Source organism: Vicugna pacos, chromosome 22 (assembly GCF_048564905.1).
Source record: "Vicugna pacos chromosome 22, VicPac4, whole genome shotgun sequence".
Classification (NCBI taxonomy): domain Eukaryota; kingdom Metazoa; phylum Chordata; class Mammalia; order Artiodactyla; family Camelidae; genus Vicugna; species Vicugna pacos.
Genome location: NC_133008.1, coordinates 16,794,886 through 16,821,962, shown reverse-complemented (window position 1 = coordinate 16,821,962; position 27,077 = coordinate 16,794,886). Strand labels below are relative to the sequence as shown.

Below are 27,077 nucleotides of genomic sequence, written 5' to 3'. Positions count from 1 at the left end.
AAGAAAAAGGAATACTAGTAAGGTCTAGGAATACTGGTAAAAAGCTATGAATGTTTTGTTGAAAAATTCTCCAGTGATATTCAAGCAGTTCATTCTGAATGCATCATGGGAGCATATTGCCTACTGCCCTCAAACCAACTTAGCCAACATTGGGCACAGTTAACATTTTTTTTCTGACTTGAAAATTATAAGTAGTATTCATTGCTGTTTAATTTGTAGTATTTTTCACTTTCAAAGGTTATAAAATATCCAATATTGTGGTCTTCCAAAAAATACTCTCTTCTGGGAGTATTTCCTTTACTTATTTTTTTGAAGGAAGTCTTAATATCATAGTTATCAAATTACAAGTTTATAATATAGATAGTCCTGATTTACTGTTTTATCATTTTAATTTTCCATTGAATCTCCTTTTTCTTTTTAAAAATTTTATTAATGTTGCTATTATTATATAGCAATATTAATATCAGTATTTTCATTTTCAGAAAAGCCATCCTCTTGTTTCAGAAAAGCCACCCTATTATTGGATGACACATAATACTGAGATATACACAAATCATAACAACACAGCTTCAAGTGCTTTCACAAAGGGAAGACATCTGTGTAACCTGCAGCCAAATCAGGAATTGAAATAGCACCAAAACCTGAAGCCTCCTGTTTACCCTTGCAATTAGCTCTGGTTATTTATTATACTGTAATTTAATTTTTACACACAATTTTCTGATGTGTATTATCTTTGGATTACCTTTTCTCATCTCAAATTGTAGAAAGATGTAATGTTCTCAAGTATCAAAAAAAATACTGATTTACTTTATCCTGGATTCTCACTGTTTGCTTTTGGGTGCTCATCAACTAGAACACATGAACTCTTGGGAATGCAGCTAAAGTAGTCAAAGCTCCACTTAAAATATCAATTTATTAAATGAAGATGCGCATGGAATGATACACATTCAACAGTGTTATCAAATATAATAGATCAATAGGAAGATATTGAGTTTTAATCATCCATTGCTTCAAGTAATAGTTCAAAAATTTGACTTATATCTTTGCTGTTACTCTCTTTTATTATCACTAAAGCCACATTTTTTTTTCCATCTAGGTAGTTCCTAAGCATCTCATTTTCACTGCTGTCCAAGGTCTTTAAGATAGATGTACATTTTAATCTACATAGGTTGCTACTCCTTGGGAATTTTATTATGAGCCACAATATTCATTTGCAAAATATATGGACCAGTGTTAGTTGTTCATTTGTTTGTTCCTTTGTTTGCTTACTTTGTCCTGGATGTTTATTTTCATGATCCCCAAATATTTAAGTGTAGCCAGTTAATATATTACACATTGATACATCTTGCCCGAAAAATTATTAATACCAGTATCTAGCCTTGCAATGGTGAGGTCACGTCTTTATAAAAAAAAAATTACCAACTCTACATTAAATAAATCTGGATCTTTTTCTTTAAACCAGTTCTATCGGATGACCCCTAAACGTATCAAAATTTTTCACTTATTGGCATCATTTTAGGCCAATGTTTCATCTTGGGCATTGTGTTTTGTTGTTCAAAACATAAAAATTGATATTATGCCCTTTTAATATAAGATTTTACAGAGAATTGCAAAGAAGACAGTGATTATTTAAGGGAAAACTTTTGGAAAAACACTTTATAATATGGAATTTTTGGACACTCTCTTGGATGTCTTAGCAAAACGGAAAATACTTGGTGTAAAAAACATTTAAATTGCTCTCTGTTCAGGGCAGTTTAACTTCCCTCCATTACTTAGGGCTGGGCATCATCTCTGTGATAAGCAGCCTCAAAGCGACCTGTGCTAAGTGCCTGTCAGAAGTTCATATGCAGCTGGCTCCTTATCGCAGCTCAAATCCACTGTTACACCCATGCTTTGGTCTGTGTCTCGCCAAGAGCTTCAAAGTTAGGGAGCCAAAGAGATACATCCCTTCCCTGGATCTTTGATGATGTTATAGCAAAAACACCTCTGCCGCCTGGGTTCCTGCACCCTCTTCTCATTTTCTCTTCTCAGCATCTATTCAGTTTTCATTACCTAATAATTACCATGAGAAGTTTTAAATCTGTCAAAAATTATTTTTCTGACTTGGTGTGGAGTATAGATGTATTTTATCTGACAAGAAATAAGTTGTCCCTGATCAGTTATATACACTCCTTTCTTTGTTCTCCTTTCTGGTTATTTCTGAATTTTAAATTTTCTGTCATAGAGAAAATTCTGATTTTTTTAAACTTCATTTTGCAGATAGAAATGCCAATATTTGTACTAGTTCTTCACAGCCTTAATTTTTAGAGGATAAATTCAGTGCCTTTTTGTGAAAAATAGTGTTTGATAATTTCCCTTCTTATTATCCAATATATATTAAATGTATTTAATATAAGTATATATACTTAAAATATATTTGTTACATTGCTGAAAAATACCTTTGGGGGTTTTTGTGGAAACACTAGTTGTACATAAATGTGAGGAGAGTATTTTATTAGCTTGCTTACACAATGTCTGCCTGTGGCAACTGGATTCGATTTCTGACTTGTTTTCAATGTTTTTCATCAATGCATAATTTTTGAAAATTTACCAGAATTTTCATCGGGCTTTTAAAGGGATGACTGATGCCTGAGTGAGGGTAAAAGAATTCTGTTAGCCAGAACTAGAGGGAAAATCTATAAAGATATGCACATTTAAAAAAATATATAGTTCATAACGTTTTTATACACATCACTAGGAACATGTTAATATACAAATAAACAATATTCACAGTGAAATGCAAACTGACCCTCTGAGAGCACTCCCATTTTAGCTGCTAAGCCATACCTAGGGAGGGGACTGCTTTCAAAGGAAATCACAACCCCAAATAAAAGACAAAAAAAGGCATAATGTGGAGGATATCATTGTTTAAAGATATTTCAGAACTTAAGATTCTTTATCAGTATATAATTTGTCAGCTCCATTGTAAACTTGAAATGAAGCAACGTAGTTTGGTGTTCAGTATTCATTTCAGGCACAGAGAACACTGGACGGCGACTGAGAAACAGGAGCTCCTTTTCTGGATCTGCTCCTTGAAAACACCAGGTGGTTTCTATTCCTCATCTTGACCACATCAAAAATGGAGAGGATGATTGGGACTGTGACCCATCCGCCTTTGAGACATTAGGCAGATTAACCTGAATTCGAACTCCCTCAGTGAAGTAATGGCCATAAGATGGTTCATCCTGTGTTACATTTAAACTCTCCCATATTAATACAGGTTTTACTTAAAAAATAATTTCTATGCCATCCAGCTAGCTTAATAAAGTATCAAGTTTTAGGAGAATATTCTATACAGATACTAAATACATGAAACCACGGGGGTTAAGAGTGTTTCTTCTGATCTGGTAAGCACATTGGTTTCGTTTCACATGATGAAACAAAGACAAGGCTTTTTCAAGACTAAGGACTGCTTCCAGGCAGTACTTACATTATCTATAGCGTAAAAAAAAAAAAAGGTATTTTACTCTCTTCAATTTAAAAATGGTTTCTGAGTTTCAAGTTTTCTGTTAGATGTGCCAGTCTGGAAGCCCAGGATGAAGGAGAGAGGGAACGAAGAGTTGGACTATAAAGCTGCTAATACATTAGCTAATTCTTTTATGAAACATTCTGAAGCATGAGATATTAAATCACCCTTTTCCGTTCATTTCCTGCTCAGGCAGCTTTTGAGTCTGATAAGCTTCAAAGCCCAGATGGAAAAGTAAGGTCCAAAGAGACTGACTTATAAGCACACAGTTTAAAAATTCAGCAAAAGAAGTAGCATTGTCCCTAAGATCTTCCTTGTAGACTCTTGCTAGTTTCTGTGATGCTGTAATAAAAACTAGAAATAATGAGAGAGAGAGGGAGGAAGAGAAAGATAGAAAAAGAAGAGATGAGAGAAAGAAAAGAAAAAAATCCAGGAAGAAATCGAACTTTATGAAATGACTTAAGTGGTTTTTTGAGGGTTTTAAAACAGCAGCAGAAAATATCCTCCAATTTCCCCTGTTGATGGCCACAGCAAATGAGAGGTTTATTTTCCACACCGTTACTCAGCCGCTGTCAACGATGACCTCCCACCCATGTCCTGTATTCAAAAACAGAATCCTTTCAATTCCCAAATGGAGTCCGTAGCCAGGGAGGGAGAACTGGGGAGAAGCCCTGCCTTGATTTCATGAAGGGTGTTGAGCCAATAGCTCATGACTGGCTATTAGCTGAACTGCTGACCCCACAGCGGATGCAGCTTTCAGAAGCGCTTAACTTAGTAGCAGAGTGTAGCTTACCCCCTGGTGAATCAGGATCAATACTTATTAAATACTTCATGAACTCTATTCATTTCTAAAACAGCCACTTGTCTGCACTTCCTGCCACGTTCTGCATTAATCTGATATGTAATACGATTCTTACATTTTATATTAGGTTACTTAGATGCTGAAAAGGGAAAGGCAGACCAGGGATTGTGGGGGCGAGGGTCTGTTTGTTAACTGTTTTAGCATCATTCACTATCTGTTCTCCCTTTTCTAAGAGACTAAGTATAGCACCCTCTTAGACAGTAATTTCATTATTTTCATTCTTCTTTCTTATTTATTATTTTTAGGTCTAAACCCACAGGCAAAACGTTAAACATTTGTTATGTACTTTCCTCCTAATTCTTTGGGAAGACAAATGAAGTGATTTCTGTAAACAAATTAATCATTTTCCCCCAAGTACTCTATGCATGGTCTGGAATGAATGAAGCAAAATCTAGGGTATTAGAGTAATTACAGATGCAATACTATTTGAAGGACGCTTTGTTTAACTTTTCTTTTTACCTTCTGAGAAAAGAGTCAGCAATACAAAATATATAATCTAGGAAATAAAGTCCTATATAATCTCATTTTTGAGAGAGAATGTGTTCACAATTTGGTTTGTTGCGGAATTTTCTGTTATTTATAATAACATATATTCATATATAGTTAAATAATTATTAATAAATAGTTATACATCTCTGTAACTTTCTTTTTTCTTAACCATACATCTTGGATATGGGATTAATTTACCTGGTTGTATGGCATTTTTTTGTAGTGGGAAATTTTTAACACATTTTTTTACTGATTGACATTTGAATGTCTTCTAAATTGTTGGTCATTTTAGACAGTAAGTCTGTAAACAGTCTTGAACATCCTTATCATATATATTTATATATTTGAGTATGTCCAGTCATGAAATTAATAGATTTAGAATGCTAGTTCAAAATGTAAGTGCATTTTAAAGGCTATGTCAATTTAGACAGTGATAGAAATCTTTAAACAAAGAGCATGCAATATTAGCAATCTTTGTAATCTTTAACAGTTGGATAGTACCTTTTCATTGTTCTATTTCCTTGTGCAATGCCACATGGTAAAGTAATTTTATTACTGTTGTAATGCACATGATACAAATTCATATGCTAGAGAAAAGTGGAAAATACATCAATTTGGTGCCTAATTACTCTAATTCAGTTACTATAATATCTCCTTGTATATGTTTCCAGAAGTTTGTGATATTCAGGAATACCCAAAGCTTTAGTAAATATTTTACCATTTTTTAAAATTTTATAGCATTCCAGTTTCCTTTTATTTTTCAAGTCAAGCATATTTTCCTTAAATATTTTATATGGAATTGTTTCACTATTTGGGAAAAAAAAAACAACTACTGAGCACTTTATTCCTCTCAGTGGAAAATAATGAAACCTGTTCTATCTTTTCTCTTTATTGTTAGCAAAAAAAAATTAGAAGACATAAAGCCTGTTCTAAAGTATTTTTTGGTTTTATTATCTGAAGAGTATTTTATTTATTCTCTAGGCAAGCAATTCACCTCTTAATATTTCATTTGTAGAAAACAGCGTATTTATTTAAGTTTATCGCTATCTACATAATATGTGTTGGGTCTTATACTGTAAAAAATAATATGATTTTGCATAAGGGACATGATAATATGGGGGTCTAAAATCAAAAGTGAAAAGCTTTATTTTTAATTCTAATATTTACAGTCAGATGATTATTTGATAAAAACACATGTAATAAAGGATAAACATTGATAATTCCAATTCTAGATTTTTTTAAAATTTTCTCTCATTCAAAATTTTTAAATTTTGAATTATGTAACCCAATTTTAAATTTTATTAATATAATCCCACTGTAATTTTTAAGTTAGCTTTTTCACCTTGAAAATACTTGGCGCCAACATTGAAACAAAAAAAACCCAAAATATGTATTGAAACAATCGTTTCTCCTTTATTTGTAAGAGTAGACTGTGTTAATGTTTCCTGATGGTGAGATGAGTTTTCTGTAAGGATATGACTTCAATTGGCTTTGCTCTCCATTTAAAAAACATTTCAGCAATCATTTTCGACTACTATGGATATATTGAAAGATTTTTGTGAAGATTGTTCTAAAAGCATAATATTAAGAATAATAAAATAATAGCAATATTTATTTCATATTTCATACTAACTTCATGGCTTTGGTCTGTTTCCTGTTACCTTCATTGTTCCTTGCTGATAAAGCAGGCATTATTTCTAGTTTTTCTGTAACTGAGAAAACTGACACTCAAAGCGAATAAATGGTTGCCCAAGACTGTAAAACCAGTAAATACCCAACAGTAAATCAAAATTCCCTTTGAAGTTAAACCTGAGAGAGGGGGGGGTATGTGTGCTTGTGTATGATTATGCTAACATAGACATTTGAGATGCTTGGAATGACCAAAATTTAAAATGCATTTTTTAAGAAAAAGGAATAAAGGTCAAGTTGTAGGAAAATGGGAATATTATGGAAATTCAACTGACTTACAGCAATGTGAATATGTGCATACAGTGGAGCAAGGTGGGCAACTTACAGTTTTGAGCTGGGAGTGAATATCACTGGAAAGTCAAATAAAATCGTAACTTCAGCAGAAATTTGAAACTTAAAAAAAAAATCTGAAAATGACTCAAGGGTGAAAATGATTGAGTAAAAATGCTAGAGGAAGTCTTCTGAGTTTTGTCCTTCACTCTATCCATTTATGTCTCTCTTTGATAACCATTTACCAGTGTAGCATCCAGATTTTCTACGCATTCATTCCTCCCTTTCAAATATATCTCCTATGACTCTTGTCACTTTATAAAACACGTCTTTTGCTTATTCATAGTTTCATAACTTTGCTCAATATTGTCCCTCAACCTGAGATGTCTTCTCTCCCCTTATTATTACATCAAATATTTCCAGTGCTCTGAGTGCAAAAAAGTCATTTTATTCTGTGTAGTTCCATAGTCAGTGTCTTTCCCAGATAAGCCCAACTTATATAAATTACTATAGGATCATAACAACTCCTATTTCCTGAGTGCTTACTCTATGGCTGATCATTTTTAAATGCTCCTTTATTTCTCAGGAAAGCCCTTAAGATAGACTGTATTTTGACCTTCATTTTAAAGATAAGTAAACTGAGGCCAGAGACTTTAAGTAAATTTCTGAAAATTACATACCTATTGCATGGCTGAGTCTGCATTTTTTGGCCCATAACTATTATTATTGCCACTTTTAATTCTCATTGACACTTAATGAATGTTTGTGTTTTCCCAAAGAGGTGTGTGTTCCTTAAAGCCAATGACATAGCTTGGACATTTTTATGTGGGTCCTAATACTTAACTGTGACACACAGTAGGAGATTAATAAAACTTCAGGGGAAAAAATGAGTATATTTAATATTAAGAACTCTGCTAAGGGTTACTGAGTTAAAAAAAGAAGTTAAAATGTATGTATATAGTGATGTGGAATATTTCATTTAATTTAATTATGATCTTTATATGAAGGAGAAAAAAAAAGCATGTGACAGCTGTGGTATCTGTAAAACCTTTGTCTAAAAATTTTTGTTTCTTACGTCTCAATTTCACTGTTTACACCGAATCTTTTTGTTTATTTGTTTTCATGATTTTTAAGAAATTTTGAAAGAGCTATTTTCACCCACGTTAGCTTTGCTGATAGGGTTTTAGTAGCTCCTATCTGAAATCATCCCCAGGAAACATTCTTTTTTTCCTTTTGGCTATTTCCAAAAAGAAAAATACTTAATATCAGTATGAATAACACATGTGCTCATTGCAGCATAATGTTGGTGCAATCTGTGCTTGATACAGTTATAAATAAGTCTTTGAAAGCGTTTTTCTGTATTTTAAATAAAGGCTATAGAAAGCCACGAGAAGGATCTAGTCTTGTTAATATCACAAGCTGTTTCCCCACCTGCACTCGGAGCAGCTTTAGTGCAGCAGCTGTCTGGGTCTGTGTTGGCACATCCCTGTCTGCACAGGAACCCCACGGTTTACACGGAAAATGAATAGGCCACAGTTCCGATGGGGGTCTTTAATAATCTCTCCTCGAATGCTACCATGTGTGAGCACTGGGCTTTGAAGGGGTGTGAGGTGTGAAGTTTCAGGAGGATTAGAGGAAGCCACTCAATTTCGAAAGGTAGAAAAGAGCATTAGAAAAACCTGCAAGTGCCTTTGCATTCCTCCTGCATGTTGATCAGACGCGGTTTATACTGATACTACAGCTTCATGTCCAGCATGGGAGAGCAGGCGAAGGGACCGGTATAATTATGCGATTCACTCCATCCCATCCGGCCTCCTTTAATGTGGACAAACAAAACCCAGCACAGATGTTGCATTGATTTTATTTACCAAATATTAGCTGTGAAAATATTAACCTGATGGGAACAAATATCTATCCAGCAGTACCTGTGGAGATTAAATCCAGGGAGGACGAAATGTATTCATTGAGCTTACCTACGTACAGATGGGTGGCCATTGGATGTTCAGGAATAAAGCAGTCTTTTTTTCTCTCTCTGTTCCTTTTCTTTCTCCTTTTTCCTTCAACGCCCCAGGAATTGCTAAAAGTATCATCCATGGCAGTCAGTTAATCATAGTCCATTAGGCCGTGTGCAGCCTTGACAGATTATCTGTTGAATGGCAGGAATTCAGGTAAAACTGAGGACTATACTCCAATAACTTTTTTAAGGCACTTTTAGAGAACACAAAACTCCCTTTGGAGATTAATCTGAGCATTTAGGGGGGGACTCCAGTATGATGAAGGTAAGGCAATAGAATCCATCACCTGGAAACATATTGGGTGCAATTGCAGAATCAAAACACTAGGTTCTCATCAGCCATCTACTACCCTCCACTTGAATTAGAGTTCAAAAGATCTTTAAGCACTGGGGATGCTCAGTATTGACTTGAGACGTTTTTATCTTCATTAGTATATGGAAAAGGAAAAAGGAAAGGTCTTTGGACTCAATTCGAGATGCATTTCCTTGATAGATCAGGCACTGTGCTCAGCACTTCAGAACTGAAGATGAATGATATATGGGACTTAGACCAAAAGACTCACGTTCAAGGGGGCACTCTAGACATGTAACCAGACGAGTACGCTAAGCACCAGCTATAGAGGCGTCTTGGAGGAAAGGGTGCTTACGCTGTCAGGAGGCAAAGCGGGGGAAGGTGTCTGAGAAGGTAACATCTCAGAGCAGATCTTAGAAAAACAAATGGAACTTTTCTAGGTGGTTTAAAAGGCAGAACGAACCGTCCTTGCAGTATGAGTTTGTAGACGCCATAAAGCGTGGTATTGCTGGAGCTCAAAATAAACTGGGAAAGGGTAGAGGCATTCAAAAGATGAATCTTCAAAAGAGGCGAAAGTCAGATCGTGAAGGATAGTCTATTTTTCCTTGAGGGTCTCAGAATGAAGAACTCTGGATGTGAAATAAGTCACAGGTCGGCACGTTTATATGTGTGTTTGAGGAAGAAGCTTCTGGCCGAGTGCAGAGTGAACTGGGTGACGGTGACTACTCAGAAGGAGTTTGCTGTGGTGCACAGTCAGATAATGGGGCAAACGGCAGGAGATGTGTAATAGGAGGGACACACAAGGAGACTTTCAGGAGATGGATTTGTCAGGGGCTATTGAAGAGCTGACAGAGTGAAGAAGAACTGGTAACTCTCAGGTCTCTGAGTTGGTGAATCTTGTGAGTCCTTTCCTGTAAGATTCACAGAACATCAGCCCTCTATTCACTTAGGACAGACAACATTGACTTCTCTGTCCACTGCTCTCAATTTTTCTAGCCCCTAAACATTCTCCTGATTTTATGCAACAGAATATAAACAAATGACAGCCTTCCAGGGCAGAACAACCAATGGCTGGATCCAGTAAAGCTTGACAAATACTCTGTTTCTGCCACGGCTTGCCGACACAGTTTTAAGCCACAGACTAAAGATGAGTGTAGCTACCACTGCCCTCCTTGAAGTTAAAACAGCTTGCAGTATTTTGCCCTAATATTGTCAAGAATCACAATTCCTTTCCCAGAAAACTGCTCTAATTGGATTCAGTGGACCTTGACCGGCTTGTCACAGCTACGTTCAGGGTGAAGGTGAAATCTTTGAGGAGTTTTTTTCCTGAAGACAAGAGCTGAACATCTCTGATGAGGGCCCTTAAGAGTATCTATCTCAATGCAATTTTTTCATATCACTTTTCCATCATTTGTGTTTTATTATGTATGACAGTTGCCATATTTTCTAGACAGTTGTCCAGAAAAAAATAAAAGGTCATGGTGGATGATTTAACACCCCAAATCCTGTGTGTATGTATTGACATTTTTTACAAGTTTATTGATTACACGAATATAAAACTTGAACAAAGTGATTATTTTTCTGTATTAAAAAAAAAATCCCAATTCTAATTTTGCAACAGGTGGGAAGCTGCTATTAAAGCCACACCGCTTAGGAAGAATCAGGAAGGTGTCCTGAGAGATCACACGTATGGGAGAGGAATCTCACCTTTGTAAGGTAAGTGCTTTCCTTAAGCTTCTAAAATCTGAACAATATACAAAGCTATCATTTAAAATAATTACTGTTGGAGTTTCCTTGATAAATGGGAGTAAAGTGAATTCACGTTTCTGATTCAAATTTCCTTAATTCTCAGTTCAGTGGTGAAGCTAGTGACTCTTTGAGATTTGACATACAATACAGACACATATGCATGTGCATGTATACATATGTATATATAGAAATGAATGCTATGAATGCATATACATATTAAATATTAAAATACTTTATCAAAGGACTTAATCTGCCTGTGTTACCAAGTAGAAAGTGTGATCCCGTTTGAAAAATGTGAATACGCTAATTTTTTTAGTATTTTGATGTCTCTCAGAAAGTAGAACCAGGATGTCTCAAAATGTAAAAATACTAAATTGTATGAAGCATTTGGTTCTAAGTTTCAATTAAGGGAGAGGCTGTTTCTTACATGGTCTGTTTCCTAGGGAGGTACAGTGATGTTTTAATAAGTGACAGAAGATAGTTTGTCTCTTAATTCGTTTACCTAGAAGCAGACATGTGGCAGGGAGGAACTTGGAAATGGGACTTAAAAGAGTGACAGGTCCCGGGCATGAGAAACACAGCTCCCTAAAGAGAAAGTGTGTGTTACCAGGGAGAACTCTGTTGGAAGGTGAGCCAATCAGAGCTGGTTCTGCTAAATTATGACGAGGCTGTAAGAGAGTCACCTCCGACTTCTCTTACTTTGTATGGAAAACTTCTGCTCACCTTTCACGAACCCAATTCCCTAACTAGCAGGTTGACATTAAGTCTTCATTCTTTAGAAATGTTAATATTTGGAAAGTGTTTGAAGTGTGTTATCTGAAAATGTAAAAAAAAAAAAAAAGCAATTCTCAAGATACGGCATTCTGTTCCATTTTGGTCAAGACAGAAGTTTGATTATCACTGTGGGCCTGAGAAAACCTGGATTCCAAGGTGCTTTACAGAAATACAGCTGGAAAAGCAGGCAGTGATCTTCAAGTAGATCAGCTTCTGAAAGTGGCATTACTTGCATCCATCACTGGCATTAAATTGTTTATTTGCCCCTTTATTGAAAAAGGGGAAGAGAAGAGATTGGATTTTTATAAGATTTATGTGACTGTAGGTACCAACTGTAACACCTGAAAGTAAGGCTGTGTTTGACATTTTACCATGTTTTGTCTACGGCCTGAAAAACTCTCATTGAGAAATGAATTATGATAATACTGCACTAAATGGGCTCAGCGTGGGGTTGAATAAGTGTTGCTCTATTGAAGGAAACCAGACGGCTTAGGAAAGTCTTGAAATTCTACACTGATGAGAAACTTCTGATGCTCCGAATTAAACTTCATAAAGAATCTCTTTTAACTGATCTTTACTCTGGTTCCACGAGGGGTGGGAGAGTGAGGGAGGGAACCTTTTCTGCTTCCCTCAAACCCTAAAATTTTTCAGATCTTTTCCCTGTAATTTCTGATTAATGGCAACCTTGATTTTGATTCATAGTATCCTATTATTCATTATATGGGAGAAAAAGAAGTCACTTTTTCTTTTTTGCAATCTAATTTTAAAAATTAGGGCTAGCAGTGATGGAATTTAAAATCAAATTATCCTGTCAGAGTGACAGATAAATCTCAAGAGATTCTAATGAGATTTTTCCACTGGCAGGATGCTGAATTTCGCCCTTTCCCAGACTCCTTCATTCCAGATTTTGACTGTCAGTGACAATGAGCATCTGTGTTTTGAAATATTTTGTTCATTTGTGTCATTTTAGCTCTTGTTTAGAAATTCTGGGGTGGCTTCCTTACTTGTTTACCCTAGGTTAAAGGGGAAAAATGTATACACAGATGTCAAATGGGTGCACCTTTTACTGTGGAAAGTTGTGGGTAATTAACATACACCTGAACTTGGTTTAGTAGATTCACCAAATTCTAACTGTGCCTTTACAAGTTACTATTCTTAAAGAAATTTCTACTATAAATGTGCTATAAATATGACACAGTTTTCTTGTGATACTGCTCTTTGCATTTTTTTCTCTTGTCATTATTCTAAACAAAATTTGAAACCTTAAGTGCTTTTACAATATTGGGTAGACCTCTAGAGTTCTAGACTTGGTTAACAATTATGTTTTCTGTAGTCGTGGATTTAGAGACTCTGTTTCTGATACCTAAAACGAAACTCTTCCTGACTGGTCTTTAAAACATGTGACAAATAATACTTCCTAAATGAAATAATGGATATCACTTTATTCCTTGGCAGAAAAACATACCTAAGCTAAGCAAGCAGTCTATCCAGTGACTTTAGCTCAGTAACTGAATTACCGATTGATGGTTTAAAATGTCTGATGGAAACAAAGGGAGAACAGGAAAAAATGATCCGTTATTAGAAGATCCTGTGTATTAAGAGATTGTCTTGGAGTAGAAAGCGTGTTGCTTTATGAAGCTGGCTCTAGACTGAGCTTGCTCCCTAACTCCAATTAAGCAGGGAGTTCGTGGAAAGTCTATAAGTTTCACTTGCCACATGGACAAGCCAGGAGCTAGTCAAAATCTCCAGCTGTAGTGCACAACTTTGGTTCTTCATTGTATTTCCATCTTTTCATGTTGTAGCAATCGCTAAAACAGAGGATATTAACAAGTAAGTGCTCCTCAATTATTATCCCAAAATGAGGAATGGCTAGGATGTGAGGTAATAATTCAAACGACAGACGATGCTCAGAAGAAAATGTGGCAGGGCACCTTTGTGTCAGCCCTGAAGAGCAACACATACTGTACATTAGTTAAGAGTCTTAATAAAAGAACAGAAGGAAGGGAAAATAACACAAAATGAAGAATGAATTACTTAAGATTAAATAGTTTCTATTACAGAAATAGGCTACATGTAGAGCTAATGGCAGGCATTTTCTACAGACAGATGGAATTCTCTCGTCTCCCAATGGTATTGATATGAAGTCTCTGTTAAGATTCATTTTTCCTGAAACATTTGCATATAAATATAAACATCATTACTAGAGGCTAATTGCCCTGTAGGAACTAAAATGTGGGAATTAGCATCTTCAGTCGTTTTTATTATTATTTTTTAAAGTATCTCTAACACGCATCGTATTTGGTACTGCATGGCTGCAGCAGATAATTACCACCATTAGGAATCTCAGACGCAAAATCAAAACCATTTGGAATGGCTTCCAGGGCAACCCAGCACAGTGAGTAGCCACCAAAATGAGTATATGAGGTTTATGTTCATGCATATTCATAAGGGTACTTAATTCGACATTCATAGTAGGGGGCTTTTGAAAGCTTGTCAAAAGAGCAGCACCCAAACAAGACCAAACATCAAAGGTAAGAAGACACAGTACATCTTGCTCTCACGCACACACACACAGATATCGCTTGCAGGAGGCAATGAATAACACTAAAGGAATTATTTATTTTAACTACTCAGAGGAGATGGCAACTTCTACGAAGCTGTAAACCACAAGCCTTTGCCTTTATCATTCATCTTATTGATCAGAAAGGTCAGGAGTATAACTTATTCAAAGGATGGCTCATAGGCAACAATTCTGGACAAATGGGCATGTAGACTTGGGTGATTAATGCCCCTTGCTTGTGCAGAATATGAGGAGAGTTTGCGGGCATGTCTTAAGGACAGGAAAAAAAAAAAAAAAAAGGAAAGTGTTGGAAAGAATACCAGCGTGGCTGCGGTGCTGTCTCTGAGACGTTGCCCATTTTGTGGGCGGGTCTGTGTATTTCCGCATACAGGTGCTGCCTTTTTCAACTGTTGTGTTCCGAGACGATCTTGCTGACATTATACTTTTCAAAACCATTTCCATGACATTCAGCAAATGTTTGTTCTGGTGGAACAAATCTGTTAAATTATAGATTAGAAACAGTACAAAGAAACCTTTACAAATGTATCAGTTTCAGTTTTGCACAGAGCAAACAGCATTATATTTAAATGAAGCACCCCTTGTTAGAATAAAACAGCTACGTAACAAGGTCCTGAGCTTGGTTTTCTAATTCTCTTCCCCTCCTTGGATGGGCACAGATGTCTGAAGTTGTGAAAGACACAGATAGCATTGGGGGTGACATCTCATCAGTTGCTTTCAGATGCCCACCTCTGCAATTCACCTCTGCTCACCTGTCATTTTTCTGTCTTTCCCGCTTCCCTTTCCTCAGTTTCATTCCCCGCCCATGCCTTTTCCCCCTTGATGCTCTCCTGTTCCTAGGAATTGTCTAAATGTGAAGCAATGACTCTTTTCCCAGAATTGTGGCCCCATATTATTTAATGGATATTCAATTCTCTTTAATCCTCCCTTCACACATATAGACAGTCATTATGTTGGGAAAATGTTGCAGCTTGGTGAATCAGTGGCTTTCAAAACATTCTAGGCATGAATGCCAGGGTACTACTAGACTTACCATAGGCTGCAAGTCACCTGTTTATGGGCATAGATCCGTAAGTCACACATTAAATTGTTGTAGAAGTTAGAGAAGAGTGAAGTTTAATTTAGTGACTCTTTGATAAAGATTTATTTTTCAGGCTATATTATTTCAGTTATTTTATAATGAGTTAATTATTATTTTAAAAGGTGTCTCAAGGCTTTTAAAAATGCTTGTAATCCCTCATGATGATAATTAAATAAACAGGTGACTTAGTTGAGGAGAGAAGTGAAAAAAAAAAAGGACAAAATTATCTAAAATGCCAACTTTCTTCAAAATCAGCCACTAAAAAATAACCAATGTGGCGTAAAAGAGAAATGTAACCTAGGTGGCTCTAAACATGATTTAAAATACATTTTAAATATATTGAAACATATTATAAATATTAGAACATATTATAAAGACACAATACATGAAACAGCACTGGCACACAAGAATATCTCAACAGATACATGAGAATAAATAGAAAACACAGAGACACATATTTGTGGGTGCATGTATATGCATTCAATATGAGTAGAATTAAGAACAGATCACAAACCATTTACAAAAGAAGGATTACTTAATAGAGTTAAAAATATTGTCTATCTTTAGAAAGGGACAACAATTTAGAGTCTCATTTCTCATGTCTCATGTCTCATATACCAAAATAAATTCAACAAGGAAACATAGAAGCTAAAATCATAAATGAATGGAAAGTCAATTCAGAGTAAATGTAAAGCTCAATCTTATAAGAATAAAATGACAATTTGGATAATTACTTTTTGTGATCTATGGACTTCTAAGCATAAACAAACTTTTGAAGTATGAAATCACCAAGGCGATCACCAAGGGTAAGATCAACATACTTGGATTAAAGTTTACAAACGTTTATACATCAAAAGTCATTAATTAGCAAAATTAAAATGATAAATACCAAACTGGGGAAATACTTTTCCAAAATACAGAAGTTCAAGGTAAAGAATTTTAAAAACACTAAAATCTTTTTATTTTAATGGTCAGCAACAGTAAAGAGATTTCAAAGTATAAGAACTACAAAAGAATAGTAAGCATATGAAACTCATTCAAGTTCAGTCATAATATAAGGGAAAGGAAATTAAAAAAAAACATAAAATGGCCCTTTTTTGTTTTTATTTTATTTTTTTCCAGCCCAGAAGAAGTTTTAAAAGCAGAAATCCTCCCTGTATGCTTTGGGAGAACATAGGCAGGCTCATTGATACCTGGTGTGTGTGTATATTAGGATCAACTTTCTGAAAAGCAGTTTTACTACCATGCGACAATAGCTTAACACTCTTATAGAAAACAGACTCTTGGTTCAAAAATATAAGAATATTTCCTGCGTAAATGATTGGAAATTCGGAGAATTACTTAGAACCAAAGATTGTAATTAGAAAGAAACATTTCACTTATTTTTACATTAAGCATTTTTAAATGTTTCTATTGTTTGACAAAATAGTATAAATGATACAAGATGTTATCTCTATGTATTTCCTCTGCCTGGAATTTGCTGGTCCCAATCTTGATTTATATATAACCTGCCTTCAGAATCTCAAGTTCTATGTAGGCGTCACGGAGATTCCTTAAGAAAAAATGTCCACATCCTCCATATCAGTCAGTATAGAAGAAGACCAGGGGAAATCAGGCTTCTGTGCAGGGAAGAGGATGATAGAGAAGGCAGAGGTGGTCCAGCCAAGCTCACCTGGAGCAGTAGAACTTTAGTAATACAAGAGAAAGGTATGTAGCCAATGATGACTGCATCCTTTATTGAGCTAGTACCATAGTAAGGTACTTGGATACTGTTGATGATTAAGTGATGACTCAAACATGGGCTGTGGTGTACAGAAACTTAGAGTCATGAATAGGAGGTAAATATGTGTGAATATGTGTACTTGTGTGTGAATTTGTACATGTGCACATACACACATGCACATATACATATATATACGTACACACATGAAGTTCAGTAGATTAAGGAAAGAAATGCTAACAGTCTCCTCCTTGGGACATGTTGTTTTTAATATAGATTTCTACTTATTATTTGTCTTCTAATTATTTTTTATCAGGCCAAGTCACTCTGTTTACTTTCCTCCCTGAGAATGATCTGAATTTACTTGCTTGGCTTGTTTATTGTCTGTCTCCACACCCAGCACCATGTCACCTTTTGAAAAGCAAGAGGCACAAGGGTAGAAGGCATATTTATCTAGTCCACTGTGGTGCTTTAACTGTTTGGCACATGGTGGCTCCTAAATGAATATTTTTTTTTCAATAAATGAAATAAGGAACGAATGAATACTTCCTTCAGACTTCTTTAATGTATATGTAGGATCTGGGCATAGAGAGAGGGGAGAAAAGGAAAGAAAAAATAAGAGCGAAGAAGAGGTAAAGAACCACATCAGCAGAGGCAGAAAGAAGATACTTGTGCTTAAAGCTTTTGAAGGAAAACAGCGAGATGATGTTGCAGAATAAGTTGTATCAGGAGTCAGCTGCATGGGAGGCACTAGTATAATTTTATAATGAGATTGCTGGGCCCTAAAGTATGAGTCTCTTTAAATTTTAAAAATAATGTTCTGTTATTTTTCAAAATGATAATACCCATTTTTACTCCCGTCTCCAGTATTTATATTAAGAGTTTGTGTTGACCCACAACTGAACCAGTACTTGATATTGTCATATTTCTTAAATTTCATGAATCTAATAGGCAAAAGAATTGGTAAATATAAAGCTAAAATATTATAATAATAGTATAATAATAAAATTTAGATGATAATTTTTGTGATCTCTGGATTTCTGAGCATAAGCGAACGGTTTAAGGGTGAAAACAACAGTGACATTGTTTTCATCTTAATTTTGTTTTCTTTATTATAGTTGAGTAATCTAATTTTTGTCATTTTTTTCTCTCTTTTAAAAAATCTGTCTTATTTCTTTAAAAAAATTGCTGAATGTGTCTTGCTGATTTTGAAATTTGTTTTTTTGAATACAAATAGTTCTTCAGTTACCCTTTGCAAATATATGCTGACATTTATAGCTTTCCTTCTTTTCAATTAAGGAACATTTTGAGGAATAAGTGGTTTGTTGCTGTAGTTTTTTTGTTTTGCTTTGTTTTGTGTTGTTGTTTTACCATGATTGCTTTATATCTATTTTTATGGTGTTTTGTGGGCTTTGAGAACTCCTTTCTTTCTCTGATGTCATAAATATACTCTTCATTTTCTTGGTTAAGTTTTACAGTTTTGACTTTTAGCATTTAGAATTTTTGTTTATCTAGGGTTGATTTCTCTGCAAAATAGGAAGATTGGATCTAATTTCTTTTTATTTTTCCAATACATATACACAAGAGTTCCTATACTACTTACTGAATAGATTCTCCTTCCTTAGTGATATACATTATCACCTGGAATGTAAAGTGAACTCAAAATACCGAAATGTCAGTTCCTAAGGATTCTCTTAAGTCCTAATAATAGCATGATCACACTCTCTTAATGATGATAGCTTTATAATTATCTTGATTTCTGGTATGGCTAGTCCAGTCTCATTGTATTCCTTTTATTCTGAAGTGTCTTACAGAGTTCTGAGCCATTGCTTTTTAAAGCAGTTTTACCTTGTTGCATAGAAAGCTATTGTCTTGAAACAGCACATTCATTAGCTCACAGTTGTTCAGGAGTCCAGCATAGCATGAGTGAGTTCCCTGCTTAAGGCTGAAATCAAGGGCTCAGCCAGGCTGAGTACTTATCTGTAGTCTCTGGGAGGAAAACCTACCTCCCTGCTTATACTTGTTGCTGGAATTCACTTCCTTGTGTTTATGTGGCACGGATTCCAATTTCTTTACCAGTTGTGTTCTGGAGGTTAATCTTAGCTCTTAACGGTTGTTCTCAGGTTTCCCCACGTGAACCTCTCCAATTTCAAGTCGGCAACAGAGTGTCGGTCCACCCCTGCTTCAAATCTCTGCTTTCCTCTTGTGCTGCCTGCCAGGAAAAACTATCCACTTTTAAGACGTCTCATGTTGTTACATTATATCCTCCTTTTTGATTAACTTGAAATTAACTGATTAGTAACCTTAATTACAGCTGCAAAATACTTTTTGCCATGTAATGTAATTGCAGGCATGATATCTCATCATATTTCTAGTCCTAGGAATTGGAGTAGGGAAAGTTGGAGTGGTATCTTTAAAATTCTGCCTACCGTGACTTCCATGTAAATTTTAGAAAGAGACTGTCAATTTCTTTTAAAAAAATACTGCGATATTTTAATTGAATTATACAGAATCTATAAAATGATTGTGGAAATTTGATATCTACATAATAGTGAGTTTTCTGATTCATGAACATGTTGTGTCTTTTCATTTGGTTTTGTAGATATTTAATATATATTGATATTTCTATTAAAAACAGTTAAATTGATGCTTATATATTGGTTTTGTATAGGCTATTTTACTAAGCTCTAATTATAATAATTTATATTTTATTTTGGATTTTCTGTCCATATATTTATATTATCTATGGGATGAGTCTATTGTTTCTTTGTAATCCACATTTTTTCTTATTCCATGCTGATTATTCAATTTGGAACATGTTTAATAGAACTAGTGTTTTGTCTCTGATTCAAAAGGAAATATTTTAAAAATTTCGCCATTACAAAGGTGTTTGCTGTAGATTTTTTGTGGGTATTCTATTCCAGTATCAGTTCTCTGATACTACCTGGGTGTTCTACATTTGACCCAGTTTTGACAATAACTAGCCAGAGTTATCACCAGATCCCACAAGTTAAAGAACAAGTTCCCCATCAAGGAGATTTTTCCTTCAAATGCCAACCAAGGTGGGTTCCGCAGGCTACCCCTACTTCTGCCTGGCTGGCTACAGATTTGTGACTTTCCATATCTGGCTTAGTTTCCATAATTGCTAGGCAACGCACAGAACTCAGGAAAGCACTAAACTTACAGTTAAATTTTTATTAAGAGGGATACAAATGAACAACCAGAGAAAGAGATACATGGAGCAAGATCTGGATGGATCCCAAGCACAGGAACCTGTGACCCTGTGGAGGCAGGTTGCATCATCCTCCTGGTTCATCGATATCATCACCAACCAGAAGGTCTCTAGAGAGCTAGAATTTTTATTAAAGTTTTATTATGTAAGCACCATTGGTTAAATTATTGGTGACATGATTGAACTCGGTCTCCTGTCCTTACCCCTCCCAGGAATGTATCAGCCCTACAATCATGTGACTGAGTTTTTAGGCAACCAGTGCTACCCGGAGTCCCCAGCACGATTTATCTCACTAATATAACAAAAAAACTCATATCGCTCATGAAATTCCAAGAGTTTTAAAGCTTTGTAACTCGGGACAGATTATACCTTAGTCATTTTTAAGTGTATAATTCAGTAGCATTTACTACACTCACACTGTTGTGCAACTGATCTCCAGACCTCTTTTCAACTTGCGAAACTGAAACTAAATACCCATTAAGCTACAATTTCCTCATTCCTCTCCCCTAGTCCCTGGCAGTCACCATTCTACTTTCTGTCCCTATAAATTTGACTACTCTAGATACCTCATTTGGGAGAATCATAAAGTATTTGTCTTTTTATGACTGGCTTATTTCACGTAGCATAACGTGATGCTATGTCCTCGTGTTTTCCATGTTGTGTTGGAATTTCCTCCCAGAAATATATATATATATATATCTATGTGTATATATATATTTAATTATACCACAGATACTTTTTTTTATCAAGTTGAAGAGATGACCTTTTCTGCTTAGCTTACTAATAGTTTTAATCATGAATTTAAATTGAATTTTCAAATGTTTACTTAGTACCTATGAAAATGATTATATTATTTTCTCATTTAATTCATTAACAGAATATATTTCATTGATAAAATTTCTCGTTTAAAACCACCCTTGCATTTTTAGGACAAATCTAACTTGGTGTGATATCTAATTTTTTTATATAATGTTCCCTTTGACTATCTACTCTTTTCATAAAGATTCTTGCATTCGTGTCCATCAGTGATTTTAAATTATAATTTTCTTTCTTATCTTGTCATTGTCTAATTTTGGAATTAAGAATATGCTGACCATAGAGCAAGTTCGGCATTTTTTTTCCTGTTCTTTCAAAGAGCTTAGATGAAATTGGGATGATTGATTTCTTCAAATATTCATAGAATTCATCTGTATAAACGATTGGTCTTGGTTTTTCTTCTTGGCAGATTTTTAAATAACTGTTTCCTTTTTTTTTTTTAAAGGTGATTCTAAGATAATTGTGTATGTTTAGTATTTTTTTCAACGTCTAATTTTGGACAGTTATGTTTCTATGAAATGTCATACTTCATCTGAGTTTTCATATTTATTGGCATTAAATTGTTCAAATATTATTATCATTCTAAGTATCTGAAGTAGTTATACTCTGATCTACATTTTAATTCCTCAACTTGTCTATTGTTCTTTTTCCCTTGGTCAGTATTTTTAAATAACTAATTTTAGGTATTGTTGATCATCTATTGTATGCTTGTTTCAATTTCATAAACTTTGCTGTTATATTTTCTTTATACCATGGTGTTTTTCTGTTCATCTGTTTTTTTCTAACATAAATTCGGTAATTAGTCTTTAAATTTATCCTTCTTTTGTTTATAGTAAAATAACTCGAGTTACATATTTGTCTCAGTATCACTTTTCACTGCATTCCAAAATTCTGATATAAAAGTTTTCTTTATTATTAAACACTATATATTTTAGCATATGTATTTTTTGTTTTTTTTTTTTCACACAAGATGCTTACATATTTAAAATGTTTTGGTTATAGAGATATTTTATTTATCTTCTTATTTTGACTAAAACTTGATCACTATTTTGTATTTCTCAATTCAAGTCTCTGTATGAATTCAATAGTAATTCCTTTTCATATATCCTCAGACTCACTGATTTTTTTCCCCAGCATTATTTATATAGCTATTAAATCTGTCCTTTAACTTTCAGTTTCAACAAAAATAGTTTTAAATTTCTAAAATACATAATTTGTTCTTTTTCAAATCTGTATGATCACTAATGATAATCATTTATTGCTTTATTTATGTACATCAGACAAAATAGTACTTGCTATTTGATCTCATCAATATGTAAAGTTCATGGTAGTATAAATTTGGTGGAGTTTTTTGTTTCTCTTTAGCTTTATTTTTAATATGGGGCTTGTGTGTGTATGTGCACATTTGTGTCTGGATTTTGAAGATTTCTCTTTGTATTTTTGTGTGTGTGTGTGTGATTTTTAACCTGTAGAAATCCTTCGGATCTAAAAACACAGTATTTTCCTTTGAAAAGAGGATTTTCTTTTGCCAGAAATTAGCAGATACTATCAATCTACTAACATATGGTCACTTTAGCCCGGGTATAAGGTCCCCTGTTGAGGTTGGAAGCTCAGGTGTGGATCCCCCATGTTGTGGATTCCTTAAGATTGCCCTCCAGAAACCAATGGCTACATTTGTATTGGCGTCTGTGCGATTTGAGCTTTCTTTTGCTTAGCTCTCTGCTGTGATTTCAGCTCTGGTTCCCGATGGGTGTTTTTACTTTTGGTAGAGGTGGGTATGAATCACAATTGGAGAGTTCCCTTATTATTTGTATCCTGAACTACACATACAGTGCAATGTGTTTCCTTTTTGCCAGGATCTAATTGTTATTTTAGTGGTAAGCTATTTCAGATTCTTTTATGCTAGTCTATCATCAAAAATTGAAGTCCTTCTCAGTTACGTTTTTCTCTAGACATATTCTTTCACTTTTACTTTTTTTTTTCCCTTACGGTAAAATGGTTACTTCTTTAATATCAGAGCTATATATCCCCTTGATCCTTATTTGTTAAGAGCTCCTGCTATGAAACAGAGTCTCCAATTCTTTAATAGTTGACTACCCCCTGTTCTTCACCACTTTTAATCTCTTGTGTACAAATTTTAACTATAGTTACAGTAATTCTTCTCTAGAATGGCACTGTCGCATATGGTAGCCAGTAGCTACATGGGCTATCAAACACTTCAAATGTGGCTTAGTTCAAATTTAGATATGAAGTTAGTATTAAAAAATACATTGGATTTTTAACAGTACAAAAAAGTAAAACATCTCATGAATAATTTTTATATTAATTACATGTTGAACTGATAATATTTTGGATATACTGAGTTAAATAAAATGTATTTGTAAAGCTGTTTTACCTATTTGTTTTTGTTCATGTGACAATTAGAAAATGTGCAATTACAAATGTAGTTTGCATTATACTTCTGTTGGACAGTGCTGCTCTGTAAGATTTTCAGTAAACACCTTCCGAAATCCAACATTTGTTCTCTGTTCATTCTTTGTTTTATTTCAGTTGAGAAGGGAATTTGTGATAGCATTCTCTACCCTCTCCATGAAAATACGCTATTTAAGTGAACTTCTATCCTAAAGCTTTTATGACCTTCTTTATTTCTTTATTCAAGTCTCTTATTTATTTATATTTTTCCCACAGCAGAGTCATTGGCACTCATCAATACTATTTATTTCTTTAAGGTTGTATTCCGTTTTTTCCACAATTGCTTCAGTATCAAGCCGAGCTCAGAATGAGGCTTTTATAAACCATCCCTAAGCACCAGAATAGTTTCTCAGAGTTTCCTTCTATCACCGCCAACAGACTCTCAATATAACATAAAGTGTTTCAGAGGGTAAGATTAGGGGACATTTAGGTAAACCAAGGGATGGCATGGGAAAGGCATCGGAATGTAGGCTTGCCTGGTAAAATACAGTACACGCAGTTAAAGGAGAATTTCAGATAAACAATGAATAATTCCTATTTCATTATTTATATTTTTATTATCATTTATAAGCAGCAGATAAATAAAGCATGAACCACAGTTATGCTAAAAATAAATGATAGTTGCTACTGATCTGAAATTAAAATTTCAGTATCCTATAGTGTTATTTGCTAAATGTCAGTCCTATTAAGGTGAAGACTGTGTCCCTGATTTCCTCATGAGTGGGACAGGGGAAGTGATTAGATTTCATGGATAGAAATTGAAGTACCATGTTCTAATTTTCTAGCGCACAATGATCATTGTTCTATGAAAGGTCTACCTCTTGTTTGTCTGTTTCTTTCATTCTTTCATTCATTCATTAAGTTTTTACTGCTACCTCAGTCCAGTTTCCCTCCTCATCCTCCAGAGGTACACATTCTAAGTTATTTGAAATGTTTTTAGGCTGTGTGTTTTACATTTTGAATCAGACCCCACTTCGTTCAATTCCCTTGTCCTTTTGTTCAAACCATCTTCTCCATAAGTCCCAGGCTAATAACTGTTTAACCAAAAGTAGCCTGCTCCTAGCCCTGTCACCTACCCAAGTTTGAACTATTTTCAAAACCTTAATCACTCATTGCTTATTTATTGGACTCTTGTTAATCACTAGTCTCTTTTCAGCTACACTGTACTATTCATGAGGGAAAGGATTTGGGGGATTTTTTTCACTGACATACCAAGCACCTAAAACCATGCCTGTCACATTATATGTGGCCAACACAATAGGAACCACAATCAGTAAAAGCTTTGCTACTTTCTCTTTCCATATTTTACTTTGTATGAAAACTTTTCTGTTTTAAACCTCCTCCTATTTTTTTTTTTTTTAAATCAGCCTTGTGTATTTAGATCGACTCCCATTTTGGGCGCATTCAGTCTCTGTATCTGTGCTCTACAAAGCTTTCTATCACATACACCCACCACATTATGTATTTCTGTAGTCATCACCATGGGTATTGGAATGACTTTTTTGTCTTTCTCCTCCGTGTGACATAGTTTTGCTTTTTACTTCCTCTTTCCACACTTTTTCATCATCATCGTAAAAAACTATTACGTCCCCTCTTTAAGAAAAAATTGCTTTAGCAGGGAGGAGCACTCTTTTCACAACTTCTCAGCTAAGTTTCTGTTCTATACATTTTGTTACTGGCATCATCTGCCCATAAACTCTAGAAAATTCCATTTGCCAAACACCTTGGCATCTCATACTAAATTAAGAAAAAGAGCTTAAACTTAAGGTACAGGTTGCAGAGTGAGTTAGGAACACGTGATCTTTCCTGATACATAGCCTTGCTTGGGGACAGGAAGTAGATAGTGGATGAGATACCCTAATATTTCAGAACCAGAATAATGCTTGTTCAATAGAGATATTCTAAGTCTATTTGCTGAGCAGGGAAATTATTAGTTATTTAAATACAGTCAATGATAAGATAAATATCAGCACGGAAATGGGGAGAAAGGAGGACAGTTTAAAATTGTCCTGCCCCTTCCAATATGCTGTTAATACATTTTTAACTTGAGACTTCTGTCTGATTGCTTATATTATAAATTATAAATACAACTCCATATTTTTTCTAGTAAATAAGCCACTTTGCTCTATGTACTATTTTTAAAGATTAAGTCTATAATACTATTTTATCTCTTAGTTTTAAACTTAATGTATCTTATATTATTAAACTGTTGTCAAATAACTATATTTGATCAAAGAACAATCACTTGTATTTACTACTTTTTTCTACTCACCAGAGCATATTACATTTTACTAAACACTTAGTAGCAACTTGAAAGGCTTATTGAATTTACCTGCATGGTTATTAACTAATATAAAGTGTATTAAGAGCATAGAGTTCTGGTGAAAAATCATGTAACCTTAAACTGGTTGCTTAGATTCACTTTTCCTTCTTTTTTTTAATATTTTTTTTTCTCTGAATGATAGTAGATACCTCATGGGGTCATTGTAAGGAGTAAATATTGTTATATAAACATTTAAAGACCTTAGTAAAAGCCCTGATATAAGCCCTTAATAAAATTTGACTACTGTTACTCATGCTGATACAATTTTTGCCTCTTTCGAATTCATGGACTTACTGAAGAAGATACTACTAAAATTTTAAAGCATTTCACATTTCTCTCTCTTTTTTTCTTTGTCACAGGTAATTATTTTTCTGTGGTTAAAAAATAGTCACATGTATTACCGATATGTTAATCACATAATGTAAAACATCAGTGAACGTGGCATTGTAGTTACTTTCCTCAGCGAGATCTTAGATGCTCAGTATAGATAACAAGGAGCATGGGTCTCCTTATTTTATGCAACTGGACAATATTCGAGATGGCAATTATGATTTCTACCCTAGAAGTAGGAAGGATGCCTACCTAGCTTTATGGCATTTAAACGAAAAGGAGAAAACAAAGGGAATGAAATATTAAAAAGAAAGGGGTTGAGGCCGTCTGTATGCCTGTTTAGGTGGGGAGATACACAGAATGAGTAAATAAAGCTCACAACTATAAAGTTATTTAAGACAGTGTGTGAAATGTTTTATTCAGCTTTTCTGAAATCTTCATTTGCCAGTTTTTACTATATGTGAGACAAATAGCTGAAAGTTTTGGCCCTGTTTCTCAAAGGATATATATTGAAATACTTCTTCAGTGTTGACTATAAGAACTTTGTGTTTCTAGTCTTATTTGGAGACATTTTGTTCTGTAATGAATAATTTGGATACATTGCAATATTCTACTTTCCTGCTGAAATGAAACAAAATTCCCTAGTGTACATGTTCTGTGTTTTTCCCAGAGGATGGTAAATATGCATGTGCTTACATTTATAAAGTAAATTACATGCTTAAAGATATAATAGCCCTTGCTTTTACACAGTTGTTTTCTCAAAGGAATTCAACACAGTTCACATTGACTTTAGAAAAATGAAAAACAAATACTCATTCTTGACTCACCATATGACTCCAGGAGTATTTTATTTCCAATCTTGTTTTTCCCTTAAAACTCTA

The 27,077-nt window shown here is 34.5% G+C and overlaps 1 long non-coding RNA gene across 1 annotated transcript in view; it reads left to right on the top strand.

The window, feature by feature from the left end:
• Positions 1–27,077, top strand: part of LOC116285062 (uncharacterized) — a 1,093,935-nt gene that overhangs the window by 843,120 nt on the left and 223,738 nt on the right. Inside the window, exon 8 of the long non-coding RNA XR_004194719.2 lies at positions 10,743–10,837. This is a non-coding gene — a long non-coding RNA (uncharacterized lncRNA). The remainder of the gene's footprint in view (positions 1–10,742; positions 10,838–27,077) is intronic.